Source organism: Cyprinus carpio, unplaced genomic scaffold (assembly GCF_018340385.1).
Source record: "Cyprinus carpio isolate SPL01 unplaced genomic scaffold, ASM1834038v1 S000006493, whole genome shotgun sequence".
Classification (NCBI taxonomy): Eukaryota; Metazoa; Chordata; class Actinopteri; order Cypriniformes; family Cyprinidae; genus Cyprinus; species Cyprinus carpio.
The window spans coordinates 31,159-52,889 of record NW_024879166.1 but is presented as its reverse complement, the minus strand read 5'-3'; the positions used below and the strand labels follow the sequence as shown (position 1 = coordinate 52,889).

Sequence of the window (21,731 nt, the reverse complement as noted above, 5' to 3'; positions counted from 1 at the left end):
GTGCTCCACACGGCTCCAGAGGGTGAATAAAGTTCTTCTGAAGTGAACTGATGTGCTTTTGTAAGAAAAATATCCATATTTAAAACTTTACAAACAGTAGCTAATCTCTAGCCTCTGCTAACTGTCGTATGCGTGTACACGAGAGAGTGGAGCTCGAGCGGATGATGTAGAACGTAGATGAACACGGAAGCGCAGAGGAGAGAGCGCTTTGGCACCTAAATTGGTACAGAGAACCGTGAATTTTCAATGGTATTGGTACTGATTACTGAAATTTTGGTACCGTGACAACACTAGTCTCTATCCAATCATTAACATTCTTGTCTAAACATTTGAGTAAGAAAATTCATTTATAACAAACAACCTGATTAAACTTTACATTTTTTTTTAGCCTTTCTGTTTTTAGTAGTATCACATGTCACATTAATTCACGCTGGGAGTATGTTTGTTCACACTCTCCTGGAGAATCAAATGTTTGCTGAGTAAATACTGAGAGTCTCAAATGACAAAGCACGCTATTTAAAGGATTGTTCAACCAACAATGACAATTCTGTCATTAATTACTCACCCTCATGTCGTTTCAAACCCCCAAGAACCTTCGTTCATCTTCAGAACACCAAATTAAGATATTTTTGATGAAATCCGAGAGCTTTCTGACCCTGCATAGACTTCAATGCAACTGAAAAACATTCCCAGACAGGTAGTTAGGACATTGTTAAAATAATCCAAATGAATGAAGATATCACAGGTTTGGAATGACATGAGGGTGAGTAATTATTGACAGAATTTTCATTTTTGGGTGAACTATCTCTTTATGACTAACATACTGAAACAAGACCAACATGCTGGTTTATATGCATGTCAAAATAGAGCTGATCGAAATACAGTTTTGATTTCAGCCTCCAGCGATTATGGAAATGCAATAATCGAGATAAAAACTATTATCACGCCCCATTCTGCTCTCTTTTCCAGCGGTGCACATTCACTCCTCCATAAAAGTCAGATTGTCCGATCATGTCCAATCATGTAACGTGACTTGTAAAATGGGACATGCTTGACAAGTTTATTATGTTTATTCATGTTTATGAAAGCCTAAGAGAATTTGCGCTGTTCCTCAGGAGGATTTTTGTGCATGCACTCAGAGACGGAGCAGAACACAGAACTTTTAGTTAGGTGCGTGCCTAAACGGTCAAATACGGTCAAAATACGGCACTCTGTGATACTTCACATAAACTAGGGCTGCACAATTAAATCAATGCCACAATTACGTAATCATTCAAAGTCCACATATTATTATTTACTAAAATATTAATAATATTTACTAAAATATTAATAAGTGTTTTCAGCTTGTTTATTTTCATATAAAATACGGCATGCAGTTGCAAACAATGTTATAAACATCATTCAATGTAAATTGTGATAATCGTAATTAATAAATTGCAATTACAATTTCAAGGGAATAATTGACAATTTTGATTTTTGTCATAATCGTGCAGCCCTTACATAACCCCTCATCGGTTATGTAATAAGTGAACGTAAACAGTTAAGAAATGAAAATACGTGCGTAACAGTAAATTAGATCCGTGCAGCTCTTAAAGTGACAGCAGGCTAATATTTCTGCTGCTGACTGTGTGCTTAATATTAATTTAAAAAAAGACAAATTCACTTGCTGCTCTTGACTGAAGGACTTTTGCAGCTTAAATAAGAAACAAAGGACATTTAATTCTTACAGTGAAACCTATGCTGTTTTATTTTACATTCAATTATTCAATTCCTGTAGAAGGCTGTTAACTGAATAGCCTGGGCTATACTTAAGACTTGCATAAACTTAAAGCACCGTTTGTTTCATTTGTGTCTTTTACATCTTCTTTTGTTTCATTAATGTTTTTTTTATTAATATTATTTAACCTGGTATTCTGCTGCACTATTGAGAATTGTGAAATTTCGCTGGCATCTAAAATGTAGCTAGATGTCGTAGCAACCTTATTTACAGAACATTTCTGTTTGATATAGGCTATTTTATTATCATTAAATAAAACACGAATATAACGTTTTGTTCATGTGGCCCACTCATGATTACAATATTGACCAATGACCACAACTGAGCAGCCTTAATATCAATTAAACAAACAGCTTTCATTTTGGTATAAGTCCCTTTATGATACTCTCTTCCCTGTGCGATTCTTCAAACAGAAGGAACCAAAAGGTAAAGCTGTACAGCAATGTTTGGCATGACAAGAACAAAAAATATTTTGCAATAGTCTTGTGGCAGCCGACTGAGCATTAAAGTTTGACAAATGTGTGACATTCACTGCAATCACTTAAGTGACAAACAGAGAACCATCCGAATAAAAATGAAAGTATTTGACAAATGAGCAGGCGGTAACATGAAGAATTAGACAGAAGGTCAACATCTGAAGAAACTGAGAGAGTATGCCTTTAACATCGGCTGTAAAGTAAAATAGAGGCCTTTTAATTACATTTTATTCCTCCTCTAATAAACTGCTCTTTGTGATACGAAAATTTCAGCAGTCAAGAGCAATCTACATAACAGTAGGGTCTCCCTAACCGTGATGACTTGACACTGATCTTTATTTGAACAGCTGAGAACAAGCCCAGGCAGAAAGCATCCCCGGCACAGCACAGGACAGCTGTTAACGGCCCGCTGTAAATATCAAGTGTGGAATTCTTGATTCCCATGGAGCTGAAGGCCTTGATAAGTCTCACAATGTTACTAAAAATGGCATCCAAATCCAACCAAAGACACAGCAAACTGTTGTGACCTCAGCCTGTGCTGAGAGCGTCCTATTAGCCTTTAATAGTTATAACGGGGTTTATCAACTCTAAAAGGATTTAAAGCTACTGAAAAATATATAGCTTCTCTGTGCAATTATGTTGCATCTGTCTATAATATATAATGCAGGTGAAAAATAAATAAAATATCACTCTTATAACCTTGTATGATCATGAAGAGATTAGGATATGGTTTACAGACCAGAAAAATCACTGCTTAGAGGACACACTTTGGACTTTTGTCTCCTCAACATCATATAAATGGCCTGGTGACAAGATCTGTTCTCCAGCTGTGTCAGTCTTTTATTTTAGAAAACAGCATTTTTATAAAGCCACCAGGGCCTTTTGCCTCCGGCAGATTCTAAATAAAGGAGGTAAAACAAACTGTCTCCATTCAGTCTTTATTTATGAGAAACAATGAGGAACACTGTAAAGATAAATAATTGACCTTACAGTAAGGACTCTCACGGACAGTGATTTCTCCATAGAAAGAGAAAGGTCTAAAGTTCATTTTATAGCCTGAGAGTTACACAGAAGACTCTGCCGGATATCTTCATATGATCATCAAGCAATAAAATGTTACAAACAGAAAAAAAACTGGAATTAGATCAAAGTGATGACCCAAAAAACCTGTAACAGCAATGGCAAAATAACCTATAACAGCAGAGAAACAACCTGTAATGGTAATGAACAGCCAGAGAAACAACCCGCAACAGTGATGAACAGCCAGAGAACAAGCCGCCGCAACAGTGCCCAATGAACAGCCGGAGAAACAAGCCGCAACAGTGAGGAACAGCCGGAGAAACAAGCCGCAACAGTGAGGAACAGCCAGAGAAACAACCCGCAACAGTGAGGAACAGCCGGAGAAACACCCCCGCAACAGTGATGAACAGCCGAGAAACAACCCCGCAACAGTGATGAACAGCCGGAGAAACAACCCGCAACAGTGATGAACAGCCGATGAAACAAGCCGCAACAGTGAGGAACAGCCGGAGAAACAAGCCGCAACAGTGAGGAACAGCCAGAGAAACAACCCGCAACAGTGATGAACAGCCGGAGAAACAACCCGCAACAGTGAGGAACAGCCAGAGAAACAACCCGCAACAGTGATGAACAGCCGGAGAAACAACCCGCAACTGTGATGAACAGCCAGAGAAACAACCCGCAACAGTGATGAACAGCCAGAGAAACAAGAGAAACAACCCGCAACAGTGAGGAACAGCCGGAGAAACAACCGGAGAAACAACCCGCAACAGTGAGGAACAGCCGGAAAACAACCGGAGAACAACCCGCAACAGTGAGGAACAGCCGGAGAAACAACAACACGCAACAGTGAGGAAACAGCTGGAGAAACAACCCGAAACTGTGATGAACAGCCGTAGAAACAACCCGCAACATGATGAACAGCCGAGAAACAACCCGCAACAGTGATGAACAGCCGGAGAAACAGCCGGAGAAACAACCCGCAACAGTGATGAACAGCCAGAGAAAACAACCCGCAACAGTGATGAACAGCCAGAGAAACAACCCGCAACAGTGATGAACAGCCGGAGAAACAACCCGCAACAGTGATGAACAGCCGGAGAAACAACCCGCAACAGTGATGAACAGCCGGAGAAACAGCCGGAGAAACAACCCGCAACAGTGATGAACAGCCAGAGAAACAACCGGCAACAGTGATGAACAGCCGGAGAAACAACCCGCAACAGTGATGAACAGCCAGAGAAACAACCCACCGCAACTAGTGAGGAACAGCCAGAGAAACAAACCCGCAACTGTGATGAACAGCCGGAGAAACAACCCGCAACTGTGATGAACAGCCAGAGAAACAACCCGCAACTATGATGAACAGCCGGAGAAACAACCTGCAACAGTGAGCAACTGTTTTGAACGAGTACACCTCTTTTTAACAACCAAAAAGTTTCATTGTCTGTGGCAGCAGTAGAGGCGGCGCAACTATAACGACATGTGAATAATCCCGCCCTCTCTAAAGTGATTCTAAACTGAAATGGAAATGCAAACCGTGCCGTGCCGAGCCGTACTGTGCCGTGCCGTACCACGTAGTGGAAAAGCGACATTAAAGGATTGGTTCACTTCCAGAATATAAAATTTCTGATAATTTACTCGCCCCCATGTCATTTAAGATGTTCATATCTTTCTTTCTTCAGTCGCAAAGAAATTAAGGTTTTTGAAGAAAACATTCCAGGATTTTTCTCCATATAATGGACTTCAATGGGGACCAACAGATAGAAGGCCCAAATTGCAGTTTCAGTGCAGCTTCAAAGGGCTCTACAGCCGAGGAATAAGAGTCTTACATAGCGAAATGATTGCTCATTTTCTTAAAAAAATAAAAATTTATATACTTTTTTTTTTTTTTTTTTTTGACCACAAATGCTCGTCCTCAGGCATTACATAGTCACTTGAAGGTTACGCCTGACACAGTAGGAAGAACCAACAACCCGTTTACAAAAAAAACGAACAAACAAAAAAAAAAAAACACCAGTTACAAAAAAGGTAAGACAAAGATGTTGGACGATTTTGAAGTTGGAGGAGAAAATGAGAGGAAGTTTTTCGCCCTAACCTTTCTGAACCGGAGTACACAGACAAAGAGCTAACCGCACATGACCTTTCCAACGTGATCACGTAATGCGTGAGTCGGGCTAGTGCAAGATGAGCATCTGTGATAAAAAAAATAAAAACAAGTATATACATTTTTCTTTTTTTAAGAAAATGACAGATCCTTTTGCTAGACAAGACCCTTATTTCTCAGCTGGTATCATGTAAAGCCCTTTGAAACTGCACCGAAACTGCAATTTGGACCTTCAGCCCCTTGGTCCCCATTGAAGTCCATAATATGAAGATAAATCCTGGAATGTTTTCCTCAAAAACCTTCATTTCTTCTCCTCTGCCCCCCCCAACTGAAAACGAAAGACATGAACAGCCTGGCTGACATGGGGGTCGGGTAAATTATCAGGAAATTTTATTCCGGAAGTGAACTAATCCTTTACAGAACCATTCAACAAATGTGCAACAAAAGTAAAAAAGTGTTGCTCGTAATCAGTAACTCAGAGCTTGGACGGCTCGCATTACACTAACAACGGCAATAAACAGGCCACTTCAGGATCATTATTACACAAGGACCTCAATGGTCATAGTGCTTCCAAGACGGTGCTGCTCCACCAAACCACGGCTAATCCTTGACAAGCTAACAGCAGTGCTCACCTATCACATATTTGTTTTAGAGAGCCTCTACAAACAAACAGTGCACAACCAGTCCAGTCAAGTCAAGCCACAAAAAGCATCCAGTCTCTGAAACAGAAATTCAATACACAAGCCAAGGATGAGAACTATAAAGAAGCCATCTAACAGTGCAGGTGACGTCACCGAGGGTGCAGGGGAACTCAGCTGACTCAGACCTCACGTTTGGGCGTATTGGTGAGCTCCAAGTAGGCAACTTATTAGGGATTGAGACACAGCTATAAACAGGAAGCGTTTTTTTTTTCAGTTTATTAATCGTGATGCTTATCGAAACTACCTGTATGTGGCATTCAGATGCGTTTTCTAGTCGAACTGCTTCTGGTTGTTAAAAATGCATGTGCCTTGTGAATCTAATATGATCTTTAACTTATGAATGTCGCACGAATGCACAAAGACGCTGCAGATCCAGAATGTGTGTTACTGTAACACACTATGTAGACTGATGAGCAGTAACCGTGGCTTTTTAAATCGCCAGGCACATGCAGGATTATACTTTAAATACAGTTTTCTTACGTCTTTTCGGTCCCATCGCACCGTCCGCAGTGTTGTTCCAGGAAGTGTTTTGGGGCACCTCTCACTCGAGCAACGGCCAGGTTCCCAGTTGTCTCCATTTTTGCCTACTTTCGAGTGTTTTTTCAAGGCGGCGGTTTGCAGATCCGGCTCATCAACAGTCCCTCCCGGCGAGACCGCTCATCAGGAAGTTACGAAGCCTACTTATGCCCATCCTCCGCGAGCTATCTTTTCTTTAGCCGCCGCTGCCGTGCCGGACCGCCCCGAATATGGGCGGGCTCAGGCGGTCCCCGTCCACATGGATTATGTGCGCTGTCGAATGCTTTGTGTTTTACCCGTCTGTCTCCCGCTTATATAAATACATACACACGAAGCAAAAAAAAAAAAAAAAACTCATTCAAAAAAAAAAAAAAAAAAAAAAAAAAAAAAAAAAAAAAAAAAAAAAAAAACAAAAAAAAAAAAAAAAAAAAAAAAAATGTACAAAAAAATAGCCCTGTTGCCTGTTGTCGAGATTATCTGCGGGTTTTTTTTTTATAATCTTTTAAAGATTATTATGTCAAATAGGATTTTCAAATAGGCAGGTCCGGTTTGTACAGAGAGGTTCACGCATGACGGATTGACATGAGCTCACGGGAACCGATCCAAACTTGAACCGCAGATGAAATTTTTCATCAACGATACGTATGAATGGAATCCAAGGGAAACGAAAGTGCGTGTGACCGCCCCTTTGCGTTTTCCAAAGTTCAAGTTTGGTGAACTCTGACCTTCGAAATTCCGCATCAACGTGACGACGGGGGATCAGTATAATGTCAATACGTCACTGCTGCCTCTCTGTACAGAATTCAAAAATTAAGGAATCGCTAATTTTAGCCCAGAGCGCGACACCTATTTTCAGAATACATCGTTTTAAAATTATAAACAAAAAAAAAAAACCTGCATGGTTCGGAGTGGTCAGGAAAACAGAACAGATGGTACATTGAATGGACCATTTGATACTTTTTTATTGTCTTAGGTGGTATGTATTTGAAGATAGAGAGGCCAGACAGAGAGTAAAACATAATAAAACCTTCGACGCCGTCGCAAAGGCACCGTACACGCACATTATCCTGTTGTGATAACTGAGGGAGACCTTTCCCGCTCCCGCCCCATATTCGCCGGTGTCCGGAAAAAATTTCGCACGTTCAAAGTCTAGTGTGACCGCCCCTATACGCTTGTCTTATTACTATTCTGAGCTAATCCCACCATAGTAGTATGATTCCGTCAGTTCAGCGTTGTTCCGACACAGCGTTCGGTCCAAACATAGGTCACACAGACCGAAAAAAAAAAAAGAACTAAAGATAGCTTTTATTTATTTATTATTTATTCTTATTTATCATTTATTAGGTGAAAGGAAGATAAGAAAGAGAATTTGCCAAATGGGCGGGACTTAGAGGTGCAAACTTAGAGGTCAGATACGATGTGTATAAGTATTTTGATGTTTTAACTGTATATTCTCAATCAAACAACTGTTTATTGGTGCCTGTATTCAGGTAAAATTATGATCCAGAACGCTGCTGCCGTAACACGTAATATGGTTTTGTCACCTGTTTCCTGTAACTTTTCTTTGCGATGACAAATGACCAATCACAAGTCGTGTGCTTACAGTGTAGCAATTAATTTTTCTTTTATTTTTTTTTTATCGAGACTTCTTTTTTGTGTCCCGGTTCAATTTTATGTCAGACAATATTGCTACATCTAAACCATTTAAATTGTTCTAATTCTTTTCTAAAGCGAAAGTATTTTCAACAAAAAAGGCCTTGCGCCCTCCTATAGAAGACCTAGTGTATAGTTCTGCAGGAATCCGTTTTAGCTTGTAACGAAACAGTAACGGGTTATTTTATAATTTATTTTTTACATGACGCAACCTCAGAATTATGTATGTTGTATTATGTTTAAATACATATTATATACAAATTCTGAAGGTTTTTAGAGGGGTTTGTTCATAGACAGTAACATTTGCTGATTTATAGCATATTATTCTTAAGAATATGGTGAAATTTCTTTTTTTTTTTTTTTTCTGGCGATATTGACAATATTTTCTGAGTTATGTAGTGATAAATAGATATATCCAATATCCCATTGTAAAACCCTTTAACTATTACATGCCAAAAACTATTTATTTATTTTTGGCTTTATCCAATGTCCAGATTTCTGAAAATTAGTGCATATTTGCATTAAGAAGATAACACCTTGTTACATATTAGAAACACAACATCTCAGAAAACGTCAGAAAGTACAAATTCAAAACCGTCTTAATATACTATGATGAAATAAACTAGAGAAACATATGGTGATATGTGATATCTGTTATTGCAGCATTATATATTCTATTTAAATTGACTAATAACATATTTGGCCCAAATTTTACACACAACCCTGTTACTGCTGCACCACTGCAGAGGAACATTTCTGAAATGTATGACACCCAAGAAATAACCTGATTTGGCTCAAATCCCTGTTAAGGACACTATTTCAAATATCAACTTTATTACCTTAAAGAGATCACTGCGAATCTTCTTTATATTTTCCCATTGATTTTCCCTCTATAAGGTGTTTTTTAAGGATGTCACAAACGTAAGTACTCAGTTGTTGTTTAAAGAAATTAAAAACAAAACAAAACAAACAACGTACATATATACAGTGAACAATGATCACTTTTAATTAAGAGACATTTAATAAAGCCCTGATTTTAAGGTCTGAAAACAATCTCTTTATAAAAGAAACACAATATAAATATAGATATTAAGATTTAAAACAAGCAAAAAAACACAGCGCCCAAGACCACCGGAGGCCATGTGTTTGGTTCAAAGGAGAAATGCTTCTTCAGATTCTTGTTTGAAATGGTACTCTCAGCTCACTCCCATTATAGACCTTCAGCATCTTCGTCGGTTCAGAGAGGCCAGAAAAACTGCTTTGGTTGGGACCCCAAACGGACAGAGGTCCAGCACGGGGGAGATCCGCAGGCATCTTCTGAAGCAGAGCACCGGTGCCGGCGTCCCAAGACCTGCAGACGAGCGGAGAGATCACAGTGAACACGTCTCAGGACCAACATCAACATCTTACATGTGCAACGCGTAACCAAAAAAAAAGAGAGAGCCAGGAGTGGATGAGGAGCGTCTCTCACCATGGTGGAGTTTCGTGGCCTCGTCTCCAGCGCACACGAGCGTGGATCCCTCTCCGCCCGGACTCTTGAACACGGCGTTCTTGGTTGAGCAGCTTGCAGGAGGATCCAGCGGTGAAGGTCTGGACCGGGGAGGCAGGAGCAGCTGTCTGTCTGAAGTGCGTCCGGACTGAGCTCCATTAAAACACACAGCGCAGGGACGGTGTTAAGCAACGACCTGCACGGCACAAAACACACATGAAATGCCAATGCTATTAAAAAGGAACCAAGATGCAATAAATCAAAAGACCAAGACATACAATCAAATACAGATGAGCTTAAATTAAAATAGGAATGTGCATTATATTGAAACTGCAAATATTAATCATTTTTTTAAAATAATAATATAAAAAAAAATCTGATTACAACTTACAGCCAATGATATTAGTGACTTTATGAGTATACCAGCAAATTTATTTGTTTATATCTGTTAAAAGTAACAACTGAAACTGAAGCGCCATCTTTTTTTTTTCAGAATTGTGATGAACATTCAAGTGGAATGAATTAAAAACACTGCAATAAAATTAAGAAGTTCACCAGAAGTTTGAGTTTGATTAAACATCACGATGGTCAAGTCATTGAATGAATGAATGAAACATGCATGGATGAATAGTTCACAGTAAGATCCATAACATGCATTTACAAAATAGATTGGTGAATTTTCTCTTAATGTTGACTTTTTAATCTGAGTAGATTTATATTAGAAGCTAATATTATCCAGTATCTGTGTTTGGACAATATTAGCGTTTTTTTTCTAATTATTATTAATCTTTTTTTTTAACTATAGGGTCAATGACAAAGTAAGTGTCAAAATATTATTATTTCCTGCATTTAAATCACTGTATGTATAAATTTAATTTTAGTGTTTTTAAAGAAATCATAAAAAAAAAAAAAAAACACACACTTAAAGCTAATATATCAAGGCTTATATGGCTATATTGGTATTGGTCAATATTAGTATTTTTTTTTTTTTAGTTTACCCTCTTTATTGATGTATAAGAGACAAGAGACATACAAATAAAAAATAAAAAAAGAGGAAAAAAATCAAACCAACACCTGTTTCGACATGCTTCACCGAATCGAAAGAAACTTGTAATTTTTGGCCAAACTGTTCAGAAGTTATGAGCAAAAAAAGAGCAATTTTTCTTATCTTCTGACCACTAGGTGGCGCTGTGCTGAAACTGTGCAGGTAACCTGAGGTCATGGCTGTCTTAACATATGCCAAGTTTGGTTTGAATACACTAAAGGCTGATTTATACTTCTGCGTTGGACCTACGCTGTAGCCTTTATTTATACTTCTGTATCGTTGTCCGCGTCGACGTGCAGTACACATGCAAACCGCTAGTCTGCAGTGTCCACGGGCATGTTGCTGGTGTAACCCACAGACCACAGAAAAAGCAGAAGAAGAAGCGGCTCCTCGGAGAAGCATTATAGAGCCGTGACGGCGGCAAATAAATATCAAATCATAAAATCATTATTTAAAACTACAAAAAGAAGACAACAGAACAAGAGAAGATGGAATTCTTTCAATATGCACAAGGATTTGTACCACGGCAGATCAACATTGTTGGTCGTGGACAACTAGTGATGTATAATGCTATGTAGTATTATAAATGATAAGACACGTTCTTTGATTTGTTTATTTTATATAAGAATGTGTCCACATTAAAATATAATAAAGTGCACATAAACACACACAAAACTCAAGAACATATGGAGTTCTAGCAGACCAATCACAGCGCTTGCGGTCCGCGTGAAATTGACGCGCTGTTAGATTTTTGGAGAGGTGCACATCAGGCTACGGCGTAGGGTGTGCGTGTATGAGTAGACTATGGCATAGGTCCGATGCAGAAGTATAAATCAGCCTAAAAGCGTTGCGGAGATATAGCCTCGCGTCCATTTTGGCGTGCTCTTCGTCAAATTCGTTTGCGCATTATTCAAGATACTTTGTTTTTTGTCATGGTCTGAAGATGATCTGGTTCAATTTTAGCAAAAACCAGGCCAATGGTCTAGAAGGCGTTTGAAAAACCAAAACGTATGGCGGTTCAAAAGTTATCAGCATAAATGTGAGTGCAAATTTGAGCTGTTGGTGGCGCTAGAGGGTTTAAGTTAGAGACCGTGTGCCAAATTTAATAACTTTTCAGCAAGCAGTTCTATGGGCTGCCATCGACTCAAGAGCAGAAGAACTACCTTCAGCGCTTGGCCCTTAATAACATATTTTTTAAACTGTACAAAACCCACCAAAGCAGTATAAATCGTTAAAAGGCAGCCATCATATTACATATCGGCCCTAATAAAGTAAAATACCTATGATAATTAAATATTAGGACTGGCCCTGTACGTGATTTGGACGTGTACCTGGTCTGTACGTGACGAAAATGGCAGTGTCTGCTGTCCGGCTCCACCTGTATGTCTGTGCAGCTGCCCGACTCTAGAGGAAGGATGTGGGGACGTGTATGTGGTTCCCTCCACGTGCTCCCAGAAACATCCGCCCTCCAGCGAGCCAGCGATTAGGCCGCCACACGGGAACGTGCTGGAGGCGGCACGCGAGATGTAGGACAGAGACACCACTGGGACAGCTACAGTGAAGAAGCGGGACAAAATGAATGGGACACAGTCCAGCAATATTTACAGCATGCTACAGTTTTCCACCAAAGAGGATACAGCTGAAAGCGACCTGGAGCGCAGCGGCGCCAGCTCCTGAACGTGAGTGCTGGTGTCCCGCGTGTCGTACACCAGCACAGAGCCGTTGGCGATGACCGGCGTAAATGTAGTTGTTGTTGTCATGGCACCAGCAGCAGCTCCACACAGGTCTGCCCGTGTTGTAGGCCTGAACCACCGTGTTCGTCATCAGGCTGCGAAGAAAAACATCAAAAGAGTCTCAACGTGCTATATTCAGAGCTGATCCAAGCTAGCATTGGGTTTTGGTGCATAAAAAAAAAAATAACCAGGGATTCGTCTTCAAGCATTTTTTTAAACTACAATCTGCCGAGGACATTCAATCATTCTGGGTGGTAAAATTGGAATCTTCCAAAGAGATAATCAATAAAAAAAAAAGGAAATAATCATATTCCAGTCTGGTTTGAATGTAACCCAATAAAAAGGAGTATACTATAAAACACTGCCAAGAGTTGTCCATACAGGCTGCACGCAGAAACACACATTACATGAGCAATGTAATCTGATTCTCTAACAGATGATTCTTATGAACTGCTGATTTTTAGTGAAAAAATAACCATTGACTAGAGTTGTCTGATTTAAGTTTTTTAATTAAACTGTTCAAAAAGACACGTTACTGGTTTGAATCACGTTTGTCCTGTATAAATTTACAGCATTAAAGACGGAGAACCAGACTGAATCAGACACAATCAAAATTAAACCTAATCAAACAAAGACTGTCTGAATCAGAATCAAATCAGGAAATCAATTCTAGAGGATGACGGATACTGGATTTTGATAATCATTGAGATACTATTACAGTTTATGTAAGCATTATGAATTAGCTTTGTGCTCTGCATAATTTCTTTTTAATTTTGTGTCAAATATTAGTAATTTTGGTTGCATTGTATTCATTTTTATTCGATTTTTATGTTTAATATTATATATGGTTTAATTCATTTTTAATTTTAGCTTCAGTTATTAGAGTAGTACATGAAAATGAGATGCTGCCTTGGCAACTACCTGAATAAAATATGTTTTTAAAATATTTAATTTAATATATTTCAACATTTATTCTATTTTTGTTTATGGATTTAGTTTTAGTTTAACTATAACAGCCCGACCGATAACAATAACCAAGTTGGAATATCTGGCCACATAACATTTAAACTTTTTTTTAAAATAACTTTTCATAATTTTAAAAAACCACCAACATGAAAAAAAAAAAAAAAAAAAAAAAAAAAAAACTTGAATATGAAATATCAGTGCTGAATTATTTTTATTCTAAAATGAAAGAAATGTAAGTGTTTTGAAATTATTAAAAAAAAAAAAGCAATGAAAAATAGCATCACATTATTTTACATTTTATTAACATGAAATCTAAATATGATGTACAAGATAAATTGATCATGTGTTTTTTTTTTTTTTAATGGCACATACAGTATAATGTTCATGTGCTTTCAAATGAAGGTTATACTGTCTCATTTTAGAAGATATTATTAGATTTTAGATGTATATATTTCACCTTTGCTCTTACGCTCCTTTGCACATAACTACATGAAGTTTATTTCATAAGAAAAAGAACCAAAAAAATATTTATGTAGTCTATTATTTAAGTAGTCGATTAATTGGCATAAAATTATATATTTGTCGGTGTCAAATTAATTCCAGTCCTGCGTTTTTGTTTTTGTGTTTGTTATTATTATAGCAGGGTTACTTGGTGATATGACAGAACACACAGTTATTACACAGGAGGAACGCATCGGTCTGTCACCTGGTGAGTTTGAGGGTGTTGCGAGGGCCGCAGACAGCAGAAGGCTGTCCTGGTGTCGGCTGAAGGCCAGACCTCGGATCTGTTTGGAGTGGATGGGAAACATACTGACTAGGTTTGGATTAGAGTCGCAGTGCTGATCTTCTCACATCACACCGAAAAGCCTGAGGGAGCAACAATCAATGGCTATATAAACAATGAGAGGAAACAAAATCAAATGAGGAACAGCTCAATTCCTACTACCTGGCACCAAGGTTGCTTGTGGAGAAGAGGTGAGAGAGGACCGCCAGCAGGACAGCCGAGAGGCTCACAGTAGTACAGGACCCTACTGCCCCCTGTCTGAGACACCAGCCCAGCCTTAGAGAAGACATAATGTCCCCCGCTGGACGAGTCCTGCCTCTGAGACGACGAGAGAGACGGCTCTCTGAGAGGAGCCGAACGCTGCCTGAGCTTTCCACCCTCCTCAACTCCTAAACCACAGAGATCAGACTGAATACAGCAGCGATGGGATGCTTTACTTCCACTAGTCACATGATCATAAGCTCGTAGTAGGTGGCTCTAATTTGTTGTCATTAAAATTGAACGAAATTAAATCGTCCACCCCATTCTATAGATAAGTGTTTTCAAAATTGGATTTTTGGACCCCATTGACTTTCACTGTATGGAAAGTTTTTCTCTTCTCTCTCTCTCCTCTCTACAGAAATATTTCATTGGGGGTGAACTATATGAAAAAATATATATATTTTTTTACATTTACCAAAATTGTCATATATAACCATTTTTCATTCTGCTTTCAAAGCTTTCCTATTATTACTTATGTAAACAATAATTATTCTATTGAAATCTTCAATTTTTAACAGTATGGAACCAAACAAATCAGCATAAAATCTAAATATTTTCTGTGTAAAAAACACGCTTTGGAACACAATTAAAAAAATGCTGTATTTCCGGGAATATACTATAGTATTGAATATCAGAGTCATGCTGACTTGATAATCAAAGTTAGGTATGTAATACAATTAACGTTAAGCATGCATAACATGCAAAAAAGTACATACATTTGGATTTGTGCTGAAGAAAAGAGGTTTGTGATCCCAAGTTTATTTTTATAGTACATTTCCCCTATGCCAGAAGCTTTAGTTTTACTTTAATAAATTTGTTTAGGCTTGGTGTTTATAATAAATGTTGCTAATAGGTTTTTCACAATCATATTTTGGGAATATGGGAAAACATTTGAAAGCGCTGCTCCAGATAACTAGTACCAAGACACACGAGACGTAAAAGAAAGAGGAGCACAGAGTTTCTCCTGAAAAAGACACGCACCTCGACCTCTTTGCGCAGTCGCCACATTTTTCATCAGCCATGAGCTGCATATGCTGCCGACACTGAGCCACCTCCAGCTGCTCCATCCTCCGTGACCCTCTCCAGCTCTAAACGACTGCCACAGTCAACCCATCAGCTCAAGCACATTCTGCAGATTGCATTTCAAATAAACAACCCCACAACCAATAAGAATCTCTCAAAACAAGCACCCTCTTCAGTCGCACTTCCTCCGTGGTTGTCCACCGCTTTCAGTTTGCCCCCAGTGCATAAAGAAATATGATATGCCCACGTTTGGCTGGTTTATTGCACTGAGGAGACACAAAAATCATTTTAAATGTTTATCGTTTTTTTTTTGAATGTTTTATTCTTAGTTCAGTTACCTGTTTATTAACATATTTTAAAAACAATATAGTAAAAAAAAACCACAACATTCAAATACAGTACAATAAAAAAAAAGTGTATAGGCATTCCATACAGCCAGTCATGCGACCTACTTAAAAAAAAAAGTTCTTTTATCATTATTATATATATTGACTATTCTGGCATCGTTAACCAGCGAACGATCAGGCCTTTGATTCTAGCACAATGTTCATTCAGTGAAACCCCACCTCGTGTGACATTTACTTCCCTCCCCCCACTCAGCCCTCCAGCGGGAGATGACAGATGAAGCCGAAAAAGGTGACCGCAGCGGAGAGCGGCCAAATCGGGTGGTCCCCCTGCCGTGGGTCAGGGCTCAAAACAGATGGAGCAGGTTCTCTCCCTCGCCCTCATCTGCTTCAGCCTCTCCTGCAGGACTCGCTGCGGCTGCCAAAGGATCCTCCGACTCACAGACAGATGACAATTCACAAACCCACTTACTACTATGTTTTTATGCATATTCTTCACCTTAACAGCGGATCAGAATCAGTTCTGTTGATTTCACATAATTTATTATTATAAAGGCACAACAGCTGAAGGACACATTTCCAACACAAAAGCGCATCAGTCACCTCAGCACTCTTGTTTCTGGCTCTTTGGGTGAGCGGCTGCTTTCTTTTTCGACCCTTCAGCCTCTGTAGAAACACACTGGACCCTGAGTTACACAAAAACATTACGGCTTTCATTTCATGCAAGAAGCCAATCATAACATAGGAATATAAATATGAGTCTTACAAATCCAGTAGCCCAAAAAAAAAGTGTTCAAGGATCAAAAAAGGAATGGCAAATTAGGCTGAAAATAAATCAATCAATAAAAAACAACACATTTCATTACAATATAAATGTGTAAATTATGAGGTCGACCGATATATGGGTTTTTCCCACTGCCGATGACGAGATGGTTAGAAATCAGGGCAGCCGATGGCTGATATTATGATGCAAAATTTTTTTGGGCGCGATACTCTTTTTTTATATATAATCATATAATAATACTATATTATATATATAATATATATATATATATATATATATATTATCATATATATATATATATATATATATTCATCTCATAAAGTGAGTTTGTGTTCAAATTATTATTGCAGGGTACAAGATAGTAATAGTAGTAGTAGCCAATTTAGAGAAATAATACATGGCTCCAGTGTTTCCCACAGACTGCAGAATTAATTCTCTGCCAGCAGGAGGCGCTGTTGGAGCGGAAGATATAGCGGTTTCCCCCCGGTAACGGCTGAAATCAAAAAGCACCGCTCACAAACGCTACTTTAATCAGCATTACAGGAAAGACGAAACGAAAATGACATCGAGCTTTTCTGAAGACAGTCAGCGGTTCTTTTCAAATACAACCCGACGCTTGCATTTTAATTCTGAAACTGTGAAGCGCTCATTTTATTTAACGGAAATATAACGCCTTTTGGAAAAGCTATTTGTGTGGCGGTTTTGATATAGGGGAAGAGCAGTCACAAATAATTCAATGTATAGGAAAACACTGCTATAATCAACTGACCCTAGTGATAACAAAAATAAAAGAGTTCCACAGATATTACGGCAGTGTGAGCTGCTCCGTCTCTTTCAATTTAGACTGGTATTACTGGTGCATCCACTGTTTAAAAATAAAGTTAAATAAAAAGTGTCTTTTTTTATAGGAAGGTGTAATTAGAATTCTAGCCAGTACCAATAAAATTAATTATTGTTGTTTTTGTTGATATATAATTTATTTAATAGTAGCTGATATTAGGCATTATTCGGACACATTAAAATAATAATAAAAAAAAAAAACAAATTTTAGGACATCCTACTAATGCATGAAAATCTATGAAATTTGAAAGTGTTAATAAGAATTATTGGTGCTTTTAAAATAACTGTAATTAGGAGGTAGGTGAAATGTACAAATAGGGGAACAACTGAGTTATATACCAATATCTATTAATAATGATAAATTAAAAAAAAAGAATATATATATATATATATATTACTTATATTGATATGTTAATGATTATATGTGCGGCATCTCCTATGTTATAATATGTAAGGATGTAGGTCAATCTACTTATATTATCTAAAAAATGCTATCAGCAATTCTAATAGGTAAACTGTCACATGTAGAAACTTAATTAAAGCATTTAAAAGGTTAGCTGGGAAAATGAATGCGGGATGAACTGAGAAATGACAAACGGCACAGGGGACCTGTAGCGCTGGATTGATCAGACGTGGGCACGATTCATCAACAGCAGCGTGGTCTGGAGCTCGGTCAGGAATCCAGCGCTGTGGATTTGCGTGAGGAGTGAATGCGGTGGCGTCCTGGGAGGAGCCGCTCAGCCGCTCTGCCAGATTCTCCACGATGAGCTCCACGGAGTCTGCGGCTTCTCTCTTCAAGCGAGGGGAGAAACTGCGTCCGTGAACTTAGAGAGAGGAAGGAAAGTCAGAAAGATAAAGTCTTTCAATGATTACATACTGTTGCTGCCAGGAAAAAGTTAGTGAACCCGTTGTATTACATGTTCTTTGTATGATTCTAAAGAAAATTTCCTGCAACCATATTTGGGGGAAAAGCTGCCGTCTGATGGTCCAGCTGTTGTGTTCTCTTACCCAGTTACATGTCTCCTCCTGACACCCGAAGAACCTGAGAGTCTGAGTCGATCAGACGGCTTTGAACATGCATGGAACACCCTCTTTCTTCTGTGCTGCTCTCGGAGTCAGAGACTACCATCACATGGCCTCACTGGATACTGGAGCGACTTCCACCTCCATATCCTCCATCCTCAAAGAAGTCCTGCAGCGAGACACCACAAGCAAGAGTTACGGGCTGAAACAGGGTTATCATCATAACTAAATAGGTTACTTCACCCAAAATGAAAATTCTGTACATGATTTACTCACCATCAAGGTTGTTACAACCCTGTATGAGTTGACGGTAGCCATTGACTTACATTCCATAGAGAACAAGTTCGGAACAAACCTGAGGGTGACGTGAGTAAAGTCATGACAGAAATTCATTTTGGAAGTGTGAACATATTCCTTTAAAACCAAACCGTACAAAAGAAAATAAATAAATAAATAAAAATTACTTAGAAATAAAATAAATGTTAACATAGATAATAGAAAATATAGAAAAAATATAGAAAAAAAAATTCAGCTTCAAATACAGAAAATATAAAAAAAAAATAGGAAGATTATAATTTCTCATTTGCTTTTAGTTTCCTTGATGCACTAGAATATAAAAAAACAAAACAATAATCGCACAGAAGAAAAGAAACAACAAAATTACTAAAACTTCAACTAAAACTAAAATATAAAGATATTGAAAAAATAAACAAAATCTAATAAAACATTCAAAATATTAATAAAAACTAAAATAGCATAATCCATGATTCAGCATCAATTTCACATCATCCGAATTCAGACTAATAACGCACTTTTTTACGCAAACTAGTATCTGGTAAATTCACAGCGACAGAAAGCTTTAAGTGTGGCGACCTTTTCATAAAGTAATGCATACATATTTTACATCTTTGAGGCAAGCAGCCATATGTATCATAAAAATGATTTGTGGGGCCCCGGGGCCCTTCCCTAAATTCCACACACAGAGCCCTGCTTCTGTAACATCTAAAACATACTTCGTTCCCTAAAACCCTTGATTTCACACATCACGCCAAATTATGCAATGTGGCAATGTTTAATAATAACAAACACACGTATCTTGTAAATTCACAGAGCCAAAATGTTTTAAGCGTGGACCCCAATGGCGCCTTCACACTTCAAATATTCATTACTGTAAAACGATGCATTAATTACCTTCAACCTCTTCATAGCATGTCACTGTGTAGCAAAAAGATGGTTTGTGGCCCATTTGTCACAGGGCCCGGGGCCTCATCCCAAATTCCACACATAGGGCCATGCATGTGTAACATTTAACCCATATTTAAAATTAATAATCCTTTGTCCTTGCTGACTCTCTACTTTCATAAAAAGAATGGAGCAGGGCCATCCGGGTATCTCACAAAGGGTTGGGACGCGCTGTCATTCTGAGTACGGATAGTATGCGAACTACACTAGTTTGCAGAACGTCGTGCTAGATCGGCTTGTTAAACTCTTAAACATCAAATCATACTACATCAGGACATTCAGGATTGATCTTAAAGCACAGCATTAACTAGTATTTAATAGACTAGCTATATAGATTTCGCCTAACTAAATAAAGACAGGCACTCTGATCATAAACACGCTGCTAATTGTTGCTAACTAACGTTACAGCACACCAATAACATACACACACTGACAATATTTACCGAGCAGAGCGACCGGTTCGCTTGCTGGATTATTGGGTCCCGGTTCAACAAAAACTAGATTGTCAGTTTAAAATGTTGGTCTTGGTGGGATTTCAAATGATAGGAGAGAGCTCGTTAAATTCGCGAAAAGAATTTGTGCAGGTGCGACCGCTGCAAACACAACACGCCAACGCGGAGGGACCGCACCACTCTGCTCGTTTTGCTCTTTGATTGGACAACAGCTTTCAGCGAGTCAACGACTCCGAGTCATTTTCGGGAATCGGTTCTTTGAACAGTTCATTTCAAAGAACACGCAGAGGCCGGCTGCGTAAACTGTTTAGAACTACTAATCTAGCAACCTTGTTGTAAAAAAAAAAAAAAAACAAAAAAAAAAAGAAAATTCCTAGATTAAAAGGGATACTAGTTAATAGCGAGAACAAGTCCTCAAAATAAGTTTACCCTGGTAAACAGTCTCTGGGGGTCAGCAGCAGTTTTTTTTTTGGAGAGTGACCCTCAGAAAATGCAACCAATGATGCGGTTGAGTTATTATGATGACATTATGATGATGTCTGAGGGTCTTCAGGTAACTGAAGATAAGAGGAAGAGCTTTTGGGCAATAAAGCTGGGAAAAAAAGCAGGTCTAAGACAGATAATAAAAAGGGGGAAGGGTTGTCTGGAAAGAAAAAGACAGAAATTCTGAAAAATTTGTCTAAGCTCTCATCTAAATACTGAATGATATGAGGGGAATCCTACAGGAACACAAGTTTGTAGATCAATGGTTAGGGGAGCATACAAACAACCACAGATAGCACAGGTATGTCTGCAGAGGTTAGATGCAAGGTGTAAAGATCGCTTCATCTGGAAAGCATCTGCTGTGTACAAACATCTGATAAATATTAACATCTTTAAGATGTCACATACTATCCCATACAACCAAAGAGCACCGAGATTTCATACCCCATGCAGCACTTCTTGTGCTGCATTCAGTGCTTTGAATCTTTAAGATGTCAGTTTTACATACATTCTAAATCATAAACATCTGAAAGAGATTTTCTAAACCTCTATTTGTCATATGATTGGAATCGGAATGGGAATTGGATATAGACGTATTTGCAGATGAATTAGCAGATGTAATGCAGACATCAAATAGATGTCTCTGTGATGTACATGTGCTATCAGGGAAGCCACCTTTTGCATTTAAAAGCTAGATTGTACACGCACAGTACATCACAGAGAATCTATATGATGTCTGCATTTAACATCTGCAAGACGTGTTTTTTAGAGTGCGTGCTCATCTGCAATGCGTCTGTAAGAGTTTCTCTCAGATGTTAAATGGACATTTAGAAAATATCTTTAAGATGTTTATAATTTAGAAAATGTATATAAAACTGTTTATCAAATGTTTATCAAATGTTTTAAACAGCAAATGTGTACAAATCAAGTGCAATTTAGAAAAAATTCTTAACAATGTGATATCTGGCAAGTCATATCTAATCATGAACCAGAAGCGCAGGCGTTTTCTCTG

The 21,731-nt window shown here is 38.4% G+C and overlaps 1 protein-coding gene and 1 pseudogene across 1 annotated transcript in view; both read right to left on the bottom strand.

The window, feature by feature from the left end:
• LOC109083683 (E3 ubiquitin-protein ligase RFWD3-like) overlaps positions 1–20,258 on the bottom strand; it is a 512,102-nt gene extending 491,844 nt beyond the window's left edge. Inside the window, exon 1 of the mRNA XM_042754309.1 lies at positions 20,228–20,258. The gene's annotated coding sequence lies outside the window, so the exon portion shown is untranslated. The remainder of the gene's footprint in view (positions 1–20,227) is intronic.
• LOC122143716 lies at positions 9,421–18,860 on the bottom strand (annotated as a pseudogene).
• Positions 20,259–21,731: the final 1,473 nt, after the last annotated feature.